Source organism: Ornithorhynchus anatinus, chromosome 16 (genome assembly GCF_004115215.2).
Source record: "Ornithorhynchus anatinus isolate Pmale09 chromosome 16, mOrnAna1.pri.v4, whole genome shotgun sequence".
Lineage (NCBI taxonomy): Eukaryota > Metazoa > Chordata > Mammalia > Monotremata > Ornithorhynchidae > Ornithorhynchus > Ornithorhynchus anatinus.
In genome coordinates this window covers 375286-395933 of record NC_041743.1, presented here as the reverse complement: position 1 = coordinate 395933, position 20648 = coordinate 375286, and the positions used below count along the sequence as shown (strand labels likewise).

The 20648-nt window shown below is 49.5% G+C and overlaps 1 long non-coding RNA gene across 1 annotated transcript in view; it reads left to right on the top strand.

Moving 5' to 3' along the window:
• The window catches only part of LOC114817405, a 29920-nt gene extending 12542 nt beyond the window's left edge, over positions 1-17378 (top strand). The window contains exons 2-3 of the long non-coding RNA XR_003765261.2: positions 13979-14109; positions 16095-17378. This is a non-coding gene — a long non-coding RNA (uncharacterized LOC114817405). The remainder of the gene's footprint in view (positions 1-13978; positions 14110-16094) is intronic.
• Positions 17379-20648: the final 3270 nt, after the last annotated feature.

The following is a 20648-nucleotide window of genomic DNA, read 5'->3' as shown; positions in this document are numbered from 1 at the left end:
TACCACCACAGAGTTGGCCACAGCCCGGGCCTGCTCTGTGTCGCAGCAGGGTCTCGTAGGGGACGGTGTGCCCTTCCAAGCCTTCGGGTCCCTGGCCCAAAGAGCCAGATCCCCACGAGGAGGTGGGCACGGAGAGGCTTGCGCACAGCTGGCCTCTAAGGGTCACAGCTGGTACAGAACTTCCTCTGTGGGGCAGATCCCTTCCCCTGGGATCAATGACTCCCTCCATTCTGACCCTCTTCCCCCCTTCTGTAGAAATCATCCTCGGTGTGTCAGCAGCAATTTGTGCATAAGTGTTTCTGTGGGTCCCTTCCAAGGACTGGGCACTCCCCGGCTTCACACATGAATCCTCCGCACCTCTTTCTGTGAGCTGCTATGGCACTTCGGATGGCACTCGACACACTTATAAATAACCACTTCAACCCTGCCATTCCACGCTCCTGAGGAACTGCCTAGGAGAAACCATGCCCCTGTGCCTTCCTTCACTCTGTGCTTGAGGTCAGCCTGTGCCTATCTCTCCCCAAGATAGAGTCAGTACCCCTGCGACAGGGGTCTATGGACTGCCTGGGGCTCCCAGCTTCTCCTTTTTACCTACAATAATGGTAACAGTATTTACTGAGCACCCACTAGCTGTAATGCACTGTTATTACCTACTTGGGAAATTACAAGCAGCATGGTCTAGTGGATAGAACAAGGGCCTGGGAATCAGAAGGACCTGGCTACTAGTCCAGGCTTTGCTACTTGTCTGCTGTGTGACCTTGGGTAAGTGATGTAATGTCTCTGTGCCTCAGTTACTTCATCTGTAGAATGGGGATTAAGACTGTGAGCCCCATGTGGAAAATGGATTGTATCCAACCTGATATCCGTATATCTACCCCAGAGCTTAGAACAGTGCCTGGCACATAGTAAGTGCATAACAAATACCATAAGAGAAAATGGTATTTACTGAGTGCTTATTGTGTGCAGCTCACTGTACTAAGTGCTTGGGAGAGCACAGTACAACGGATTTGGTAGGCACAATCCCTGCCCTCAAGGAGCTTTCAGTATAGTAGGGGAGTCAAACATGGAAAAAAAATTACCACTAGAGGAAGTGATGGAGTTTTCAAGTACATGAGTGCTGTGGGGCTGGAGACATGTTCCTTCTCCATCAGGAGCTTACAGTCTAATGGGAGACGCAAACAGGAATACTTACCAGTAGAATGATCCAAGTAAATAATTGAGCAGACAATTGATTAGACATAAATAAGGTCAGGTGGCTGTTGGGGTGGATGGACACTCCCCAGCAAAGGAGTAGAGTAGCCACCACAGTATCCCTTGGCACAATGGCCATTTAGGTGCCCTCCCCATCTTGCCCCTGTCCCACCTCAGGAAAGCCCCCAGACAGTGCTGGGAAGCTTTAGGGGCACACATCATGCAAGGACAAAATGTAATCCTCTTTCAATGTGCCTGGAGGTTGGGGGATGCCTTCCCCTCCCCTAGACCACACAACCCCTCTAAACTCCTCCTTGGCCTCCCTCTACATTATTCCCAAAGCTCCCTCTAGGTCTCGGCGTCTTCAGGAACTTGCACCATGGTTCACAGAGCCTGCAGGGCCAGAGGCATTACATTCTTGGCCGGGTTGAAATTTCCTCCAGGTGCTGCCAGACTCTGACCCACTTAGTTTGCAAGCGGCTTAGGCAGTTCACAGGCAGCCACGATTCATCCTGAGAACCCTGGGGCTTGGGCCAGGCTCCAGTCTGCCAGTTTCTTCATCTCTTTCCTCTTCCCGGACCACACCCCTTGCCACTGGCCCCAGACCATGCTCTTGCTCAGGGTCCATGTGATCAGCTCTGCCCCAACCCCCATTTTATCATTTGCACCCAGCCCCGAGAGCTAAAGAGGGCCCAGTGTAACTACAAGGGACCCTATCCTCGCAGCTGTTCCCTGGAAGCTGACACTTATGGGGAGATTGAAAGTCGTGGGGCCTCCCAGTCAATTCCAGAGAGAGGAGTGCCCTCTCCCCCTTGTTCAGGCCTCTTGTGAACATCCCTGCTCCCCTTTTGGGAACTGTTGCCATTTTATCTGCGTGCCTCCCAGGTCCCCAAGACATCACACTTGTGATACTACTGGAGTGGGGTCTTCACCCAGGGTCCAAGGAGTCATGGAAAAAAGAGGAGAGTAGCCAATGTAGGCTTCATACTTCTTCCAGTCTGTCTCTTGCCTTCCTTCCCGATGCCTCCACCCTTCTCAGAGGGAGAGATGGATGGAGGCCACCCCCAGGGCTTGGCCAGCCTCCCACAGCAGTTTATGTTTCAGAGAGTCTGTGCTCTGCCAAACCGGGAAACAATTGGCTGGAATGATGTGCCCCCTGACATTTAGTGACCAGGTTTCCTGGCTTTGAGGAGCTGAGCTGGCGGTGAGGAACTGGCCCATGGTTACCAGAATTCCCAGCCCCTGGGTCACCTTGGCTGGGGAAAGGGCCATCGTTGAGAATTGTTGGGTACCTCCTTGTCTTGGCTCTTAGGAGCAAACTAGATCTGAGTACCTTTCAACAAGGTTTGTTCTGGTTTGTTTCCACCATGGTCCATTGCTGCTGCAGCCACCTTTATTGCCCCGGAGCTCGCTGCATGCTCGGGAATGTGGGTACCAAGAGGCCAGAGTCTGGGCTGCCGACCACCTTGCCCCACCCAGATGGACTTTGGTGAAAAGAGGTTTTTGGCCATAAATGTCTTACTGAAGAAATCTTGATCCCCCTCAATCAGACCCTCCCCCTATCCTGAGCTCAATGAGTTTCAGGGTTGAGAATGTTTTTAGGGACCCCCTTTTCTTGATTGGAAGTAGTAATAATAATAATAATAATATTTGTTCATTCATTCAATCATATTTATTGAGCTTGTTTGGAACTACACAGCTGACCGGGTGCATGTTTTGAGTCAGTGCATGGATTGCAGGTGCACATTGCATGGAGTGGAAGTGCTCAGCCTCTGCATACCTACTGCAACCACCTCCTCCCCCACACATCTTAATGAGCCAAGTAATTAGGTGGTGTCATGGGTAGAAAACTCCACCCCATAGTAACCTTGTGGGTGGTGGGAAGAGAGGGACCTCTAGTAGTGTGAATCTGAGCAAACCCAAGGGTCTCTTGGGAGACTTGGGGAGACCTTGGAACAGGGCAGCTGATTATGTTGGGATTATGTTGGATCGCCCTTCACTACAATAGGATTTACCCCAGGAGAGAGGGACTTGTGGTGGTATGAGTCTGAGCAAGTCCCAGGATTGACCAGGAAGCTGGCAGAGAGCAGAGAAGTATTTATAAGGCAGTAATGTTTTTGTCCATGTTAAGAAAGGGAGGAGTAGGGGGTTGAGGGGCGGAGAAGAGAAGAAGAATCTGGTGTTCCCTGAGACTGGCCCAGGAAGGAAAAAAGGGACAGAAACCAAGGTATCTGCTGAGGACACCAGAAAGGAGAAAACTAAGAAGCTCCCAAAGTCGAGGGACTTCACTTGCCTCTTGGAGTAAATGGTGGGTCAAGTCAGTGCTCTCCTAAACATGGGAATGGAGAACAGTCTAGACCTTGGCGGGAGAGGTTGGGCCCTGTTAGGCATCTGAGAAAGCAAAGACCTCCTCCTGCCTCTTACCTCCTCCCTTGTCCTCCCAGGCATAAGGTGAAACTCAGTGGATAAATACCTCATTGGTGGGGCCAGGTTGGTTGGCTTTTCAAAGAACTAGTGTTTGCTTCTTTGGCAAACAACTGGAAATTGAGGATACCTTGGAATAAATCAGCACTGTATCAGCCATTTAAAGCCAAACACCTGAACTCAGAGTGACAGAGTAATGGAACAAATCTAGTTAATCCCATCAACTATGAGGAACAAATTAGGAATCAACAGAGAAGCAGATGAAGAGGAGCCTGTTAATAATAAAGCAGAAAATGATGAGGCAGCTGGGCTGATGGATGAAGACAAATGACTTAGCTGGGAATGAAAATGAACTGTTGATTCAGAGAGCAGAACTTCATTATAATGCTGTCATATCTTCACCCAGTGATATTAACACAACCTAATATTAAGCTGTCTCCAAAATCCATCTTTAAATTTATGGGGAGTGCTAACGAGGTCTTTCGATATCCAGTTGAAACCTCGGACCTGAAATGTATACGTTAAGCAGTTTTCTGGACATCAATCCCAGAAATAAGGCAAATGGGTCTCAGACAATTCCTCAGCAAAACGATAAATAAGTCGAAAGGGTGCAATGTGAGCCAAAACGACGTATGATAACTAGAAGCAAAAAAAGTGAGCTCAGAAACAGACTGACTTACCCGGCACCAAAATGGCAACTGATCAAGAAACTTAATGAATGAAGATATCTGATGATTGCGCCTTTTGCTTTGAATGACTTAAGCAAAGATACACTGTTGGGACTATTGGATCCAGGCTTACAACAATTTACTGCTCACTTGATGATGATGGTATTTGTTAAGTGCTTACTATGTGCCAAGCACTATACTAAGAGCTGGGATGGAAAGAAGCAAATCGAATTGGACATAGTCCCTGTCCCAAGTGGAGTGCACAGAAGCAGTCATGAAGATTTAAAGCTAAGAGAGGGAAAAAAATCAAAATAAAAGCAGGACTTGCCACAGGTTAAAAAATCAATATAATTGAGACTTCAAACGTGAACAAATTTGGGGCAAGGATTTTGTCAGGTGGCTTTAGAGGCTAGATCCTGCTGCCATGGGACTGGGAGGAGAAGAGAAAACCTGGCCCAAAGCTGTCAGAGAAACATCTCTTCTCTGGTCGAGAGGCTCCTGAGTAGCCAAGCAACCCATCTGCAGAATCGGAAAGCACCGGACCCCGGCTTGCTGCAAGTCTTCTGGGTCCATGGGCTCCCACCAGCACAAAGAGTGGCATTACTAGACAGGCCTTCCAGTTCTGAGTCAGCCCAAAGAAATCTCTGATTTTCTGCTTCTTGGAAGCACCTTTCTTTTGCTGGAAAATAGCAAGGCTTTAGACTCAGCAAAATATAGACCAATAACGTGATTGACTACTGTCTAGAATCAAATGACATTCATTTCGGTAAGTCATGTTAACTTGAGACAGATAATATGAAGACTAAAAGATTAGAAAGGCTGTCCCAAGTTTATCACAGGATGGCAAAGAACAGGTCATTCTAACCTCTGAGAATTAATCAGGCTATTAAAAAACCATGAAATCTGAGCATGAGCTGTACTGATTACTCACAGAAATACCCAGGCTGCGTCCTTGTCTCTGCCTCTGACCCACCGCTGCTCCCGCTTCGCTTCCTGTCACTGGCCCCTGCTGGGCCTCCTATGCCCGCAGTGGGACTTATCCTCTTCTCAGTACCCGCATCTTCTTCATCAGTTTTTATGGACTGTCTCTTGTGAACAGAGCACTGCATCTGGCATGATCCCTGCCCTCAGGGAGCTAATAGGGGTGTCAGACAGATCTAATCGAATGAGTGTTTTGGACAGACAAAGAGTATTATTATGATTATTACATTCAGTGGGGACAAGCAGGGGAAACAGATGAAAGTAAGGGAAAAGAAAGACTAAATAGACAAGTGTGATAAATGAACTGATATACAAATAAGAGCTTCCCCACTGTGCCTCCTTTTCACTTTCCTTTTTCCTCAGCTTTGCGCTCCCTGCCTTTTGAGTGAACTAGGCCTTTTAGGCAGACCCCACAGAGGTGCCTCACCAAGCTGATCGGAGCCCTCAACTATAACCTGGATGGAGACAACTTCCACTCCACATAGATCGGCTTTATGGGAAGCAGCGTGGCCTAGTGGAAAGAGCACAGGCCTGGAAGTTAGAGGACCTGACTTCTAGTCCCGACTCTGCCTGTTGCTTGCTGTGTGACCTTGGGCAAGTCACTTCAGTGCTCTGTGCCTCAGTTTCCTCAACTGTAAAATGGGGATTAAATACAAGTTCTCCTTCCTACTAAGACTGTGAGCCGCATGTGGGACAGGGACTCGGTTCAACCTAATTAATTTGTACCTACCCCAGTGTTTAGAACACTATTTAACACATAGTAAGTGTTGAACAAATACTATTAAAAAAAAATCAACTAAAGAAGCCTCCAACTAGGTACCAGGACCAGCTCGCATTTAATAATGCTTTACAGCATTGAACTATCAGTTATTAGTTTTTGGCAATATCCAGTATGCGAAAGGAGTAACGTGGTGCATGTTCTAATGCTGAAAGAACTCAAATGTCCGAGGCAGAAACTGAAACCATTCCATTCCAACTATGTGCAGAGCACTGTACTAAGCTCTTGAAATGTACAATTCAGCAACAGATAGAGACAATCTCTGCCCAATAATGGGCACACTGTCTAAACATATACTTACTTGACTGTATTTTATTCTCCCAAGTGTGTCAGGCAGTGTTTTGCACACAGTAAGTGCTCAATAAATACAATTGATTGATTGATTGATTTGGATAAGTCATTGCTGTCTCTGGACCTCCTGAAGCTGGTGCAGGCTCATAAACTACCAAAATGGATCAAGAATGTGAACACTGAAAAACAAGTGAAGTTCCCTCTGGAGAGAGGTGCAGCAATGCTCAGTGAAAGGAGAGTATTCCGGGATGGATGAGTTCCATGTCAGCCAGATATCAAATTTTTAAAGATTCAGGTGAGGGAAAATGCGTTCAAGATTCAGGGTGAGAAAAAATTATGGATTTTTGGATTTCCTACAACTGAGGATGATCAGCCCCGTGGAGTTCGAGAAAAGCAGAGGGGAAATATTCAGTTCATGTGTGGGGAAAGACTCAGCTTTTCTCCTTTCAGGAAAGAACACTAAGGGAGTTAATGCATTTGCAGCCCCAGTCTGAGCCCTAGCTTAGCCTTTCGTATTCATAAAAGATAGAATGCAGAGTAAGAAGGCTCCCTCACTTGGACATGAGCATGGCAGCTCAGGAAATTGCAAGCAGGAGTGCCCTGCCACATGGAGAATCTGTCTTCCTCTCAGATTGTGAAGCCGACAGCAAATCCTCTTAGAGCCTATTCAAGGTGGACAATTGGATGGATTGCAGCTTCACATCACTCAGTAGCAGGAGTTGGGACAGTGGTATGACAAACAGCCCAATTATTTCTGTGACTCCCCACACTTGAAGAAAAAAAAGGTCCCTAATGTATGGAGGTCTGGAGCAAGGCTCGCTTTATCAGAGACTGGAGGAATTGCGTTGGAAATCCAGGATAGGGTGAGGGGCACCCAAGCTGTATTTTGAAGGAGAACTTGCATGATGTGAAATGCATATGTCCCTTGGTGGCCAACAAGAGGTTGGGATACCTACCGAAGACCACACTTCTTGGGCTCCTGGGTTGCGAAGACTACATCTGGTGACAGCTCTTAAAGGCAAATTAAATAATAATAATAATTGGTGGTATTTGATAAGCACTTACTATGTGTCAAGCACTGTTCTGAGCTAGGAAAGAAGCAGGATGATCAGGTTGGGCACAGTCTCCATCCCACATAGGCCTCACAATCTAAGCAGTAGGGAGAACAGGTATGGAATCCCCATTTTACCGAAGAAGTAACTGAGGCACATTGAAGGTGTGATGTGCCTGAGTTCACACAGTAGGCAGATGGCAGAGCTGATATGAGAAGCCAGGTCCTCTAACTCCCAGGCTCTGTGTTCTTTTCACTAAGCCACATTACTAAAGAAGGGGTCCACCATCCTCTCCATCTCCCTTTGACTGTCAGGAACTGTGTCTGAGCTAATTATCTCGTTTCTATCTCAGCACCTAGCACAGTGCTTGGCTACTAGTCAGCTCTTAACAAGTACCCCAATCATTATTATCATTAGCTGCCTGTGTGAATTTCTCTTGGTGAATGAGAAGCCCAGCCCAGGACTCTTGTTTGCTGCTGAGGTTCAGTTTGGGCCCTGGGAATAGTTTGGATGCTCTTCTCTGAATGATCGCAGTGAGTCATTGTCTTCAGGTAAGACTAATGTACAATAAGGCTACTAAGAGAAACCGTGACAGTGGAGTCTTCCATCAGGAAGGGCAATGAGTCTCAGTTTGAATATTAAGCGCTTGCTGAATCTTTCTGAAGGCACTGATGAGATAACTATTGCTTGCATAGCTCCCATTGCCTGCTCTTGCCCCAGGTCAGGTATGTCCTCCTGGAGGACAGTGTGTGTCCGGGCAGCCGGTGGGCCAGGGTGCAGCACATGGTGTGGTGTATCTGGGATCTTCATCCCTGTCAGCCAGCTCCAGGCAGGGCTGCCCGGGGATGATTAGCTGATGAAGATGTGTGTTTCTGCTTCTGCTAAAAAAGCAGGTTACCAGGAAGAGGTAGGTTTTGAAATTGGTGAATTTATTCAATTGGGAGATTTTGAAATCACCCAGTTGTGGAGCTGCAGAACAAAGCCCGAAGGAGAGGAGCTGAGTGAGGAGGGAGAGAGGGCCCCGCAGAGACTTGCGAAGGGCCAGGCCCATTCCTGACCTGAGCATCCCTGCTCCTCCAGGTAAGCCTGAGTCTTCCTGCCACGACCCTGCCATTATCCAGCCTCGTCCCAGGCTCCCATTTCACTGTGACTTCCAGCAGTGTTGGAGGATTTGACAGGGTTCAGAGGCTTCTGTTCCTTCCCTTCAATCGATTAATCAATTGTTATTGAGTACTTTATACAGAGTACCGGACTAAACTGTAGGGAGAGTACAATATAACAGAGTTGGTAGTTATGTTCTCTTCCCACAAGGACTTTATAGTCTAGAGAAAGAGACCAGCAATAAAATCAATTACAGATACAGACATAAGACCTGTGGGGAGCAGGGCGGGGTGACTAAAGGGTGAGAATCCAAGGGCAAAGGTGATGCAGAAAGAAAGAGGGAGTAGGGGAAATGAGGGCTTGGGGTGGGATTTTGTAAATTTGGAAGCAGTAGGGGGTGCTACAAGGAGCCCCAGACCTGAAGGGATAGTCATGCAGGAAGGGGGAGGTAGTTTGGTCTGTAGAGCATACTGGGTAGTTGCATCGCTTGTTGCTTGGACTTTGGACAACTGCCTGGGTTCTTTCCTAGCTCCCATTTCCTCTGAGCTCCAGGGCTGGCTCGGTTCTGTCATTGTTCATGTAGGGTGTCATGCTGCAGGCTGTGTAAACAAGGCCTGGGCGATGGGGTTGGTCGGGTTTCTGGGCACTGAGACAAGTCCTCTGCCTCTCCCCCTCCCGCTCCCCATCCTCCAGTCCGGACTATATTAGCAAAGGGCAGCGGCCCAGAGCCCCTTAATGGTCATGTGGCTCCCCATTGTGGACATGCTTGTTTCAGGCTTGACAGAACTCAGAGCAAGAGCTCGGAGTGAGGCTTTAGGAGTGAGATCACTCAGCTGTCTAGCAGGTGGCTCGAAGTTGACAGGGAAAGGGAGAGATCTGGGAGTGAGGGCCTGGGGGTGGAAGGCTTGGGCTAGGCCAGTCCATGAAGGACAGGGTGACCTAGCCCTGGGTGACATGTTGGTTTCTGTCATCATTTCGGACACCCCAGGAGCTGTGGGACTCCTGTCAGGTGAAGGAAAGAGGAAAGAAAATCCGAACACGCTGAAGCCAGAGGGTTTGCCGGCATTGTTGGGGCAGAAGGAGCCAGCTCTCGGTCCTCAGGCGACTCCCTGGAGCTCCAATGGCTCCTCTTGTCCAATCTGGCCCTTTACTCAATCACCCAAGGTGGGTCAGAGGACACCCCCCGAGACCCTGGCTCTTTGGTATTTCCAAAATTTCTTCCTGAACTCAGCTTCCAGGGGCTGGATCCCCGGGATGCCGACCTTGGGGGTGACTTTGTTGGATCGGGTCTCCCTGGCCCGGTCGGTGTTGGCCGCAGGCTGGATTCCTGTCTGGCCTTTTCTGTGTCTTGGGCTCTTTGGCAAATACAGGAGTCCAGGAAAAGGCAGAAAGGATTATTTTGGCCTCAAAAATGTGCTAAGCCCAACAGCGATATCTGGTAATAATAATGGCAATGGGGTGGGCTGGAGGCCAACCGTGCGCTGGCCTTGGGGCTCTCCCAGCAGCACAGACCAGAAGCTCCTTCCCTGGCTGAGACAGAAGGAGCTTTTCCTGCCAAGCAGCCCATGGGCTGTGGTGGCTGACCTGCCTGTGGAATTGGGAGGGTAGGGGAAGGAGTTGAACGAGATGGGATCCCCATCCATCCATCAATCTTTCCATCCATTCATCCATCCATCCCTGGATCTGGTTTGGTGGGGGTCCCTCCCCAATAACCCCATGGCCAGGGTCCAACTCTTTACCAGCTCCTGCCCCACTCCCACACTGGCAGCCTGTCATGTACAGACTGAGCTTTCTGCACCACTCACACTTTCCACTCGACAGCCAGGATCAGCAAACACCAGCTCAAATTTCATCTCCCTCTGCGGCCCCAGCAGCCTTCATGCCAGAGCTTGGTTCTCCCTGAGGACACCAAAGCGTGTCCCATGAGATGGGGAGCAGGTGGCTTCTCTGCACTCCCTACCCTGATGAGTGACCACAGCAGGCGTGGGCTTGTTACATCATGGAGTCCCTAGCCCCAGAGTAGTTTGGACTGTGAAACCAAATCATCTGGGCTGATTCTAAGGCAGAGAGGTGTAGGACACCTCAGTATGGATTGGCCTTAAGTGACTTGCTTGGGGCTGGTTACCATTGGAAGGAGTCAGGGTGCCTCAGAAAGGGATTGGGCAGAGTGCCCAAGAGTGGAAATACTCTCTCAACCATCCACATGGACAGCACCCTTTGCTGAGTGATGCCCCTATCACCCCTCAGGGGCAGTCTAAGACTCTCAGGCATTTGAGCTCCAGGAGTGCTGATGGTTGCACGGAGCCATCCCCAGCGGGTAGAGGAATTTACCGCTCAAGGGAGACACAAGGTTGGTAGCCCCCGGGTTGGCTCCTGGGAAGCATCCATTGCAGTGCAGGAGAATAGGGACAGGAGGGCTTTTCCAACGGGCAAAGAGCAAATGAAAGAAGATGGTTCAGAGTTCTCGGGAAATTTCTTGGAGGGGCTCGGCCAGCTGATGGAGCCTGTGTTGGCCTGAGAGACTTGGTAGAGCCTGCTTGGTTGGTTGGCCTACTTTGAAGGCCACCAGCCCTCTAGCTCTGGTTCTCAGTATGATCTCTTTGGTTCCCCACCACTTGGTCCAACTGCCACTAAACCCCAAGCGGATATTTGTTTGGTGATAAGAGGGTCTCAGGCCCAAACTCTCACAGGGACACCCTGGGCCTCTTCACCCATTCAGGCCTTCCTAACATTCCCCTGTCTCCTAGATGTCGGCTTCTTTCACCATGCCCGTTGCAGAGGTCTGATTTGCTGGGTTGGCTGCCTCCCTCTCCCCAAGTCCTCCCTCCCTTGTGCTCTCTCTCAGCCTTTCCATCTAGCTCCCTTTCCCAACAGGCCCTGGCTGTCAGAGTTCAGTGAAGGGGAAAAACAGAGGAAAGGCGCTAACCAGGAGGGATGCAGAATGAAAATATCAGTCTGTTCACAAGGCAGCAGATTATCTCCCCAGTTCAGATCCCCAGCCTCCATGGAGGAGTGACATGGTGTTGCCTGAAGTGTTGAAAGCAGCCCAGTGATGAAAGAGAGAGAGTGCCCTTGTCCAACTGAAATCCAGAACTAGAGCCCCCAGGGGAGCCTGGAGCCTGGCGTGTGGGTCTGACTCATCACAGTGGAGGCTGACTGGCTGCTGGCAGCTACAGGATTTGGACTCCAATCCAAGACCGACTCCTTTCTTCCTCTCTTTCACCCACCACCCCCAGACTTTCTTCCTGCTTTGCTTCCTTTCCACTTCTAGCCTCTTTCCTTCTCCTGTCCTCTCCAGGGATGGGGGAAGAGAGGAGAGGGTGAGAGGTTGTGGGTTTAGGCTTGGTCTCCCTTCTAGATTGTGTCTTCATAATGGGCAGGGAATAGCGCCTGCTAATTCTGTTGTATTCTCCTAAGCACTTAGTACTGTTCTTTGCACTTAGTAAGTGCTCAATAAATACCATTGATTGATTGATTGATTGATTTCCTGGGCAACACCAGCTGGGTTGCTACCTGATGGAAGACAGAGGAGGGGAGTCAGGAAAGCAACAGCAGCAGTACAAAAGAAGTACTTTTGTCGCTTAGTTGCCATTGTTTTTACGAGATGTTCTTCCCCTTGACGCTGTTTATTGCCATTGTTCTCGTCTGTCCGTCTCCCCCGATTAGACTGTAAGCCCGTCAAACGGCAGGGACTGTCTCTATCTGTTGCCGACTTGTTCATCCCAAGCGCTTAGTACAGTGCTCTGCACATAGTAAGCGCTCAATAAATACTATTGAATGAAAAGATGTTTATACACTGTTCTAAGTGGTGGGGAGGTACAATAGGAGCAGGAGACGTGCCCTCCAGAGCCAAGGAGAGGACCATGAAGGGGTCCCTTAGTAAGGGACAGTGGGTGAGGCTCCAGGATGCCAAGTCCCTCAGCCGGCCTCCCTGCCAAGCTCCATAAATGCCCCATGCCGGCAGGGTCCCAGGCGACAGCCCCAACCCTAGTTTGAGGGAAGGAATTAAGTGTTGTGGAAATGAACCCTGGAGGCAGGTGGGAATCAATCAATCAGTGGTATTTATTGAGCACTTCCTGGCTGTAGAGCATCATAAGAAGCACTTGGGGAAGTACAAAGCAATAGAATTGGTAGGCACCATCCCTGTCCCAGAGGAAGGGAAAGGAATTGACCTCCTCCCAAGCCGGACCGTGCCAAGCCAAAGTTCCTCTTCGGACATGTAACCCCTCCATCCTCCTGACGTCCACGTGGTGGAAGCGCCTGCGCCCACTTCTGGTTTGCGCCAACTCCAGCAGGCTGGACCTTTCTCCCAAAGGTTCCTCTCCCTCAGGCCCAGTCACTGCAATGTAGAAAGTGTGGAGTAGAGGAAATCATAAGCGCTCTGCCATGGGCCGGAGCCCCCATGAACACGTGTCACAGGGTTGCCAGTAGCAACTCTCTAGCTGAGTGTGAGAAGGGGCTTCCTGCTTGCAATCCCTGCTTTCAGCTGCTGGTCTTTTTCCAGGCAAGCCCTGGTGGAGGCTGAAACTTCACATGCCGAGTCTGCACCCAGTGGGGTTTGGGGAAAGTTGGAGCAAAATTAATTCACTGCTGTGGAGTCAAACACGTGTGAAGAAAATTAAGTAATTTCGGTCACTTGAAAAAAAGTGTCAGTAGTGACTGTACCCAGGGGTGAGTGAAGAATGGCTGGAGACTAATGTGTCTAAAATCGCAGGGCCCGCAAGCATACTGTGCTGGGGAAGAGCAGCTAAGGAGTTCAGGTCACAGGTCAAGGTTACGGAGGCAAAGAACATTTTGTCTGGTTTGCTCATTTTTTCAGGGGGGAGAAAAGAGACAGCAGGACAGGAAAGCTCAGTGGGGGGTGGGGGGAGGGTGTTCCGAGGTCATAGGTCACAGGCACTTCCAGCTTGTCGGTCAGACACAGAACAGAATTGAATCCAGCAGCCTCCACTCTGGATAGCCCCAGACTTCCTCTAGCCTCTCAACCCAGGCCACCTCGGCCGCTTCCAAGGCCTTGTCCCCCTGAGTCTGGCTGTCCCCAGCCCATACCTCGACATCTCACTCAGATCATTGCATGGGCCAGGGAGGGGGCCCATTCCTCAGGCTGCTCATCATGGAAACAACAGCATCGACTATGGCAGTGGGTTAACGATAATTAGAACAGTAAATAACCAACCAGGCCTTATAACCTCCCAAATGTCATTCCAGCTCTTTCCTGCCACCTAAGCTCCAGCAACCCCACGACACTTATTACTTCTCTTTTCTATAGTCAGTTCCTCACTTATCTGTAATTTATTTGTGACTTTTCTCCTCGCTAAACTGTAAGCTCCTTGAGGGCAGATATTATGTCTTCTACTGCTATTGTTCTTTCCCACACACTCAGTACAGTGTTCCGCACACAGTTGTTGCTCAATCAGTGCCACTGGTTGATTGATAGAGACATTGAGCTAAATACATCTACAGTTCTGGTTACACTTCTTTCTCTTTTTCAGATCACTCTGGAGAAACTCACTCAGGGCAAGATTGTAGCAAAGTGATGAGAGAGTTGTCACAAGAACAAGCTGAAGTTTCTCCTGGACGCCCACCTAGCCGCTTCAGGCCTGGACTCAGAAACACATTTCAGGTTCTTTAATTGGATGAGTGGGAATGGGTTAAACTAAATGGCTATCGGTGCACACTGGAGTGTTCTATTTTCAGACCCCATCAGCCTAAAACCTCAGCGCTAATGCTGTTAGCAGATGGATCTGTGTTATTGCAGTTCAGGGACCTGGAAATTCTCCATACACCAAGCTATAAATATTCCTCTGACATTTATTATCCTCACTTGAGTTCAGGTGCTTAAATACTTGGACTGAAGTCATGTTTGTAGCAGAAAAAGTCACTCTCTGAGCCTACCTTGTCGCTGGCTAAGTGATTAGGAACAGTCCAAGATGGAGGGTAAGTGCCCCGTCGAGAGGGGGTCCCTTACTCAGAGAGGTCACCGACCTCAGCGTCAATTAGCTGGAGTTTAGATTCGCTTGTAGTACAAATTCCCAAACACCTTGCCCGGACAATATGATGGATCACATCATGGGAGGCTTTTCCCCTCCTGAAGTCTGAATCCAGTAGTCTGGTGGAGGTCCGTCGGGGTGGACTGGAATCCCAGCCCTGCCAGCTGCGTGGGACTGGAAACCCAAGGTCCTGCGGATCCTGGCGCGATCGCGGCTCTGACGCAGTTCTGATGGTGCAGAGGGAAGTGGGGGATTAGGGAGACCGGGAGATAACCGCCCTGGCCAAATCCTGCCACTGAAAGAGAATCCTGCCCAAGGTATCACTGTGGATTCACATTTTCTTCTTCAGATAGAGCAGGAGTAAGCTCATTATGGGCCGGGAACATGTCTGCTAATTTCTCTTATATTGGACTCTTCCAGGCACTTAGAATGGTGCTCTGCAAAAAGCAAATGCTCAATAAATAACATTGATTGATTGACTCCTAAGAGAGACCAGCTAGGGTCACCTACTGGGATGTGGGGGCTGGTCGTCCTGGGCCCAGGGATCCTTTGGGCCAGCTGGGCTGGAGCTCTTTGGCGAGGACCGGACCTCACGGGGTGCTTTCTCTGTGGAAGTCGTGCCTGGTAGGGTCTTGCTGGGTAGGAACTTCTCTTGCTCTCTTGTCGTGCCCTGTTGAGGGAGGAGACCACCTCCATCCCCTTTTCTGGGGAAGGGGACAAAGCTTGCAGACATGCAGAGACCTTTCCAGTGTCCCTGGGGAACCAGAGACCATAGCCCGCCTTGTTTCTGGCCACATTCCGTGAGCCAATGCTCTCGAAGTCTGATTCGGGAAATATGACCCTTTTAGGGATGGGGTTTGGCCAGGAAAGACTGATCTTGGTGCTCACATGAGTACATGGATACTTGGATGCCCTTAATCATTCGGAAAACTGGCCTTATACAGTCTTGCTCATCCTGAGGCCCCTTCCATAACTCCTGGGCACTGGCCCCTTTTCCTTCCTCTGGGGAGATGAGTGGGAGGCCAGCAGGAGCCTGCCTTCCCAAGGCCAGTCTGCCCCACTGGTTTAGGGCTTGCAGGGTAGCTTGGCACATGGACCCAGAGAGGGGCACAGCACTGCTGGCTTCCGCTTCTCAGTCGGTGGGGGCCAGTGGGCCCCTGCAGGGCCGGATGGTTTAACTAATGGATGGAAGCAGAGCCTGAAAGGAGCAAGGGGGAAAGGTTGGTCCTGTCCTTCGGAGAGGATCAGCAGCAGGTGTTTTAATCCTTGGCCAGGCCGAGGTGGGGCAGGGAGTAGGAGGGTGTCGATGTTATTCAGCAAAGGCAAATCATTTTGAGCCAAGACCAGCAAGTCAGTCTACCTCCTTTCCCCTTTCTGGCCTGCTCAGGCCCCAAACCGAGCAGGCTTAAGCTGTCGGGGAACATGCGGCTGCCTGCTCTCAGGATTGACGGTCGAGGAGGGCAAGCGACACATGTGGAAGGCAGGCGACACACGTGCGGCCAGCCACGTCGAGGAGTTACGCTGGGGATAGGGGGCCCAGCGGGAGAATTGGGCCTACCTCAGCCCTTTTTGAGGGAATTGGCGGTGGCGACTATAACATTCCCCTATCCCCTTCCAGGAGCCCCTGCAGTCTTTAGCATTGCAGTTTCCTCATTGTTTGGAAGCTCAGGAAGAAAGTGCGGTCCTGATTCTCCAGAGAAAGAAAGTGGAGGAAACTCCAAGGAGTGGCTGAGGTATGTGTGTAGTGTAGGTGGGGGAACAGCCCTTTAGAGAGTCCATGCATCTTGGGTGAGTCAATGAGAGGAGAGTGTGGTCTTTCTAGGGCTTCAAATGGCCCTTCTCACACCTCCTCCATCAGATGTAGGTGGTGACCCGTTCCCATGCAGGCCCAGGGGCCACTCGGAGGGTGTAGGTTATGGGTCTGACTGTCTTTTCATTAACTGAGTGCGAGACTGCACTCTGGGGAAATGGAGAGGGTTAAGGAATGTTGTTTCAGGCCCTTTCGTCAAAAACTGCCGAATGGATTGAGTTCAGATTCCCCCCTCGCCCCGCCGCCCCCACAAAATGACTCTGGGTTGAGACCATGTGGGTAAAATTTATGTCCCGAATGAGAGTTATTCATGAAGCTATGGGTGAATGAAAACAGTGGACACGATGAAAATTAATCTGTGACCTTTGTACAGGATTTACAACTTCAAGGGCAGTAGAACCATGAAGTCCCTGGGTTCTGGGGCCTCCCCTCAGGACCTAGTGACCCGGGGAGCTCCCCAAGGACAGGATCGTGAATTCCCCAGACTCTGGGGCCTCCCTTCAGGACCTAGTGACCCAGAGAGCTCCCCAATGGCAGGACCTTGATTTCTCCAGGCTCTGGGGCCTCCCCACAGAGCTGAGAGGAAAATCAGGCATGGTCGCTTCCACTACACGTGGAGTTGATTGTTGAAGAACCACTGGTTAAAGAAATTTCTTGCTGGAATATTGACATTTTAACCTACTCCCCGAATATGCACATTAAGGATTTTTTTCTCCCTGACATTGCGTTCTACTTATACTGTTGTAAATTGTGGGAAGAGCATTTCCTTCTTCCTGTACTAGTGTTCTAGACAGAGCACATAATGAAAACATACGTTCTACAAGGACTGACTGTGCAGTCGGCAATCAGTAAATGTTAGCTGATGAGATGTGATAACAGTGATGATGATGATGATGATGATCTGGAGGAAAGCCCCAAAGAGGAGGCAGACCTTGGATTATCATCCTGAACAGTATGGATCACGTACTGTGTGTAGCTCACTGTACTGAGAGCCTACCGTCTGCACTGGGACTTACTGGTTACAGAGCTTTTGTTGGCATTCTGATTCAGCAGCATGGTATAGTGGATAGAGCACGGGCCTGGGAGTCAGAAGGTCATGGATTAGAACCCATGACATGGCTCTGCCACTTGTTTGTTGGGTGACCTTGGGCAAGTCACTTCATTTCTCTGGGCTTCTGTTACCTCCTCTGTAAAATGGGGATTGAGACTGTGAGCCCTACGTAGGACAAGGGACTGTGTCCAACCTGATTTGCTTGTATCCATCCCAGTGCTTAGTACAGTGTAAGCACATAGTAAGTGCTTAAAAAATACCAAAAATATTATTATTACTATTATTAATATTCATTCAGTCATACTTATTGAGTGCTTACTGTGTGCAGAGCACTGCATTGAGCGCTTGGGAGAGTACAATAGAACAATAAACAGACCCATTCCCTGCCCATGATGAGCTTACAGTCACTGAGCACTGTACTGGGCATCTTGGGAACATGTAATAGAAGTAAAATATGTGATATCTGCCCCAGAGAAGCTTAGAATCAAATAGGAGAGGCAGGTGGACACACAACCACTATATAAACAACAGGTAAAAGAGTTAGAGCAGAGAAAACAAATGAGAAGAAACAAAAGTAAGCATTTCATCATCATCAATGATATTTATTGAGCACTTACTGTGTATAGAGCTCTGAACTAAGTGCTTGAGAGAATACAATAAGAGTTGGTAGACACATTCCCCACCCACACCAAGCTTAAAGTCTAGAGGGGAAGCTGTCATTAATATCAAAACATAATCTATAATATATAATATATAGATATTTATGTAAGTACTGTGGGGCTGAGAGTGGGGTGAATATCAAATGCCTAAACATAATAAAGTTGAGTGCAGGGGTGACACAAAAGGGAGCCTCTAGACTGTAACCTCATTGTGGGCAGGGAGTGTATCTGTTTATTGTTGTATTGTACTGTCCCACCTGCTTAGTACAGTGCTCTGCACACAGTAAGTGCTCAATAAATATGAAAGAAAGAAAGAAAGAAAGAAAGAAAGAAAGAAAGAAAGAAAGAAAGAAAGAATGAATGAGAGAGAGCCAGGGAAAAGAAGGCTTACCCAGGGAAGGCCTCTTGGAGGAGATGTGACCTTAATAATGCTTTGAAGGTGGGGAGAGTGATGGTCTGGAGTATATGGAGGGAGAGGGAGTGCCAGGCTAGGGGGAGAACATCAGAAGGGGGTCAGTGGTGAGATAGACGAAGTTCACTAATTAAATTCATAGCAAATAGAGATACTCAGGAATGCCAAGGGGACTGATGGAGAGGTGTGAGGGAAATAGAAGAGAGTCAGGGCAGGTCTCATGGAGTCTTTAGCTTCCTCAAGGGCTTTGAAGTCACTCGAGTTGAATAGAGAGGACATGTAGGCAGGGGTATCTCATGTGCAGTAGGTCGAAGATGGGAGTGGCACAAGTGAGGGACAACAAGATGGTTGGTTTTTGAAGGAGTGAGTAGTGGTGAGCGGGGATGGAGGAGGAAGAAGAATGGAGAGACCAGAGGGCAGCGGCTGATGGAGAGCCTCTAAGCCAACCCTTGGACAGGCAATGTGGTGCCGCTCCCTTGGGTGGCTGCCCCTCTGATATGCAGGCACTTAGTATCCGAGGGAATGTACAAGGACATGCTCACGTACATACCCTTTGGTACTCTGGGTTAGATCAAGGAAGTACAGTACAGTGCTAGCTGGGAGCTTTGGCACCCTGGCCCTGGGGACCCCCAAGATGGGAAGGCTCAGGCTGGCTGGACTTCTAGTTCTCTCCTGGCAGAAGAGAATGACTGCCCCTTGGCATCTTCCTTAGCATCCAGGGAAGGATCAACTGGGGCAATCTGGTGGATGGGTGCTGAGGCTGGAGGCTGCTTGGGGAGAAGGGTGGGGGCTGATCTAGTTCCCCAGATCACCTCCTGGAAGTGAATGGCCAGTGTTACACTGACCCTGATTTACAAGGAAATGAACTGGCTTTCCCTGAGATCCCCCAAGTGGAGTGAAGTTGGTCAGGAACCCTGGCATTGTCAATCCTAGACCCCTCCCCCCAACTCACCAGCTGGAAGAAACGGAACTGGAGGAATTATGAGAATGTGAGGCCACTGCCAGCTTCTTCTCCTCCTCAGGCCTACTCAGACCCACCCTGCCAGATCCCTGAGAGGCAGCCTGGTTTGGCCAGGCTGGGCGGTGGGAGTATAAACCGGGGGCATTGGCTGTTAGGGGAGGGCGGCTCTGCTGGGTCTCCACGGGCCCTGCTTAGGGCTTGGATTGGGGTGAGGCTCAAGGAGAGGGGTGGAGACTTCGACCTGTGGGGAGTTCTATGGGTTTTGGGACCCGGATCAGTCACCCACAGGGCTGGCCTGCAGCTGGGGGAGGTTTGAGCTTGGTCAGTGGGAAGCAGCAGCAGTGAATACTTTACCATAGAGGAAGCAGCTGGGCCTGGTAGAAAGACCAGAGGTCTGTGAGTTGGGGGACCTGGGCAAGTCACTACACTTCTCTGTGTCTCAGTTACCTCAGTTGGGACTAAGCCTGTGAACCCTATGTGGAGTGTGTCCAACTGATTAGCTTGTATCTTCCCCATTGCTTGGTACAGTGCCTGGCACATAGTAAGAGTTTAACAAATACCATTAAAGAAAACCATGTGTGTGGGGGATACTATTTCTGATCTGATTTTCTTGAGTCTACCCTGGGGTTTAGTACAGCACTTGGCACATAGTAAGCCCCCAACAAATATTATAATTATTATTATTATCACCATCGTTACTATTATTATAGCCCTACTTTGTTCCAGGGCACTGATTGTCTGAGCGTTTCCTTTGGCTTGTTGGAAAAAAAGTCCTAAACCAGTCCATGGCCTCCTCACTTTGTAGCAACAGTGCTCTCCCAGTATGTCTGTGGTTTTGCCGATCAGACTGGGCGCCTCGACTTTTTCAAGGCTCCACTGTCCGCCGGTCTGATTGAACAGCGTGCCCTGATTCCTGTAGACTCCCTCTCTAGCCCTCATTAGCAACAGGAGGAAAGAATTCTGGGGGTATTTATTAATACTAAATTGCCTTTACAGTCTCCTCTCTCTTCCTCCCCACCCCTAACGACCCAGATTTATGCACACATTCTTGTCCAGTGAAAGAATCTTTACCATCATGAAGCCATTTCAGCTGACTTGTCCTTAATTGCCTGTTGGTGTATCTCTGGCTCTTTCCCTTTCTCTCTCCAACTTTTCTCTTTGTTTGTCAATGGGACTAGCCATCTGGATCCACTAGCTTATGGAGGAACAAGAGAGAAAGAGAACTTGAAAGAAAATAAACTTCACCCACCTCAATCAGCTGCCCATTCTTGAAGCTCTC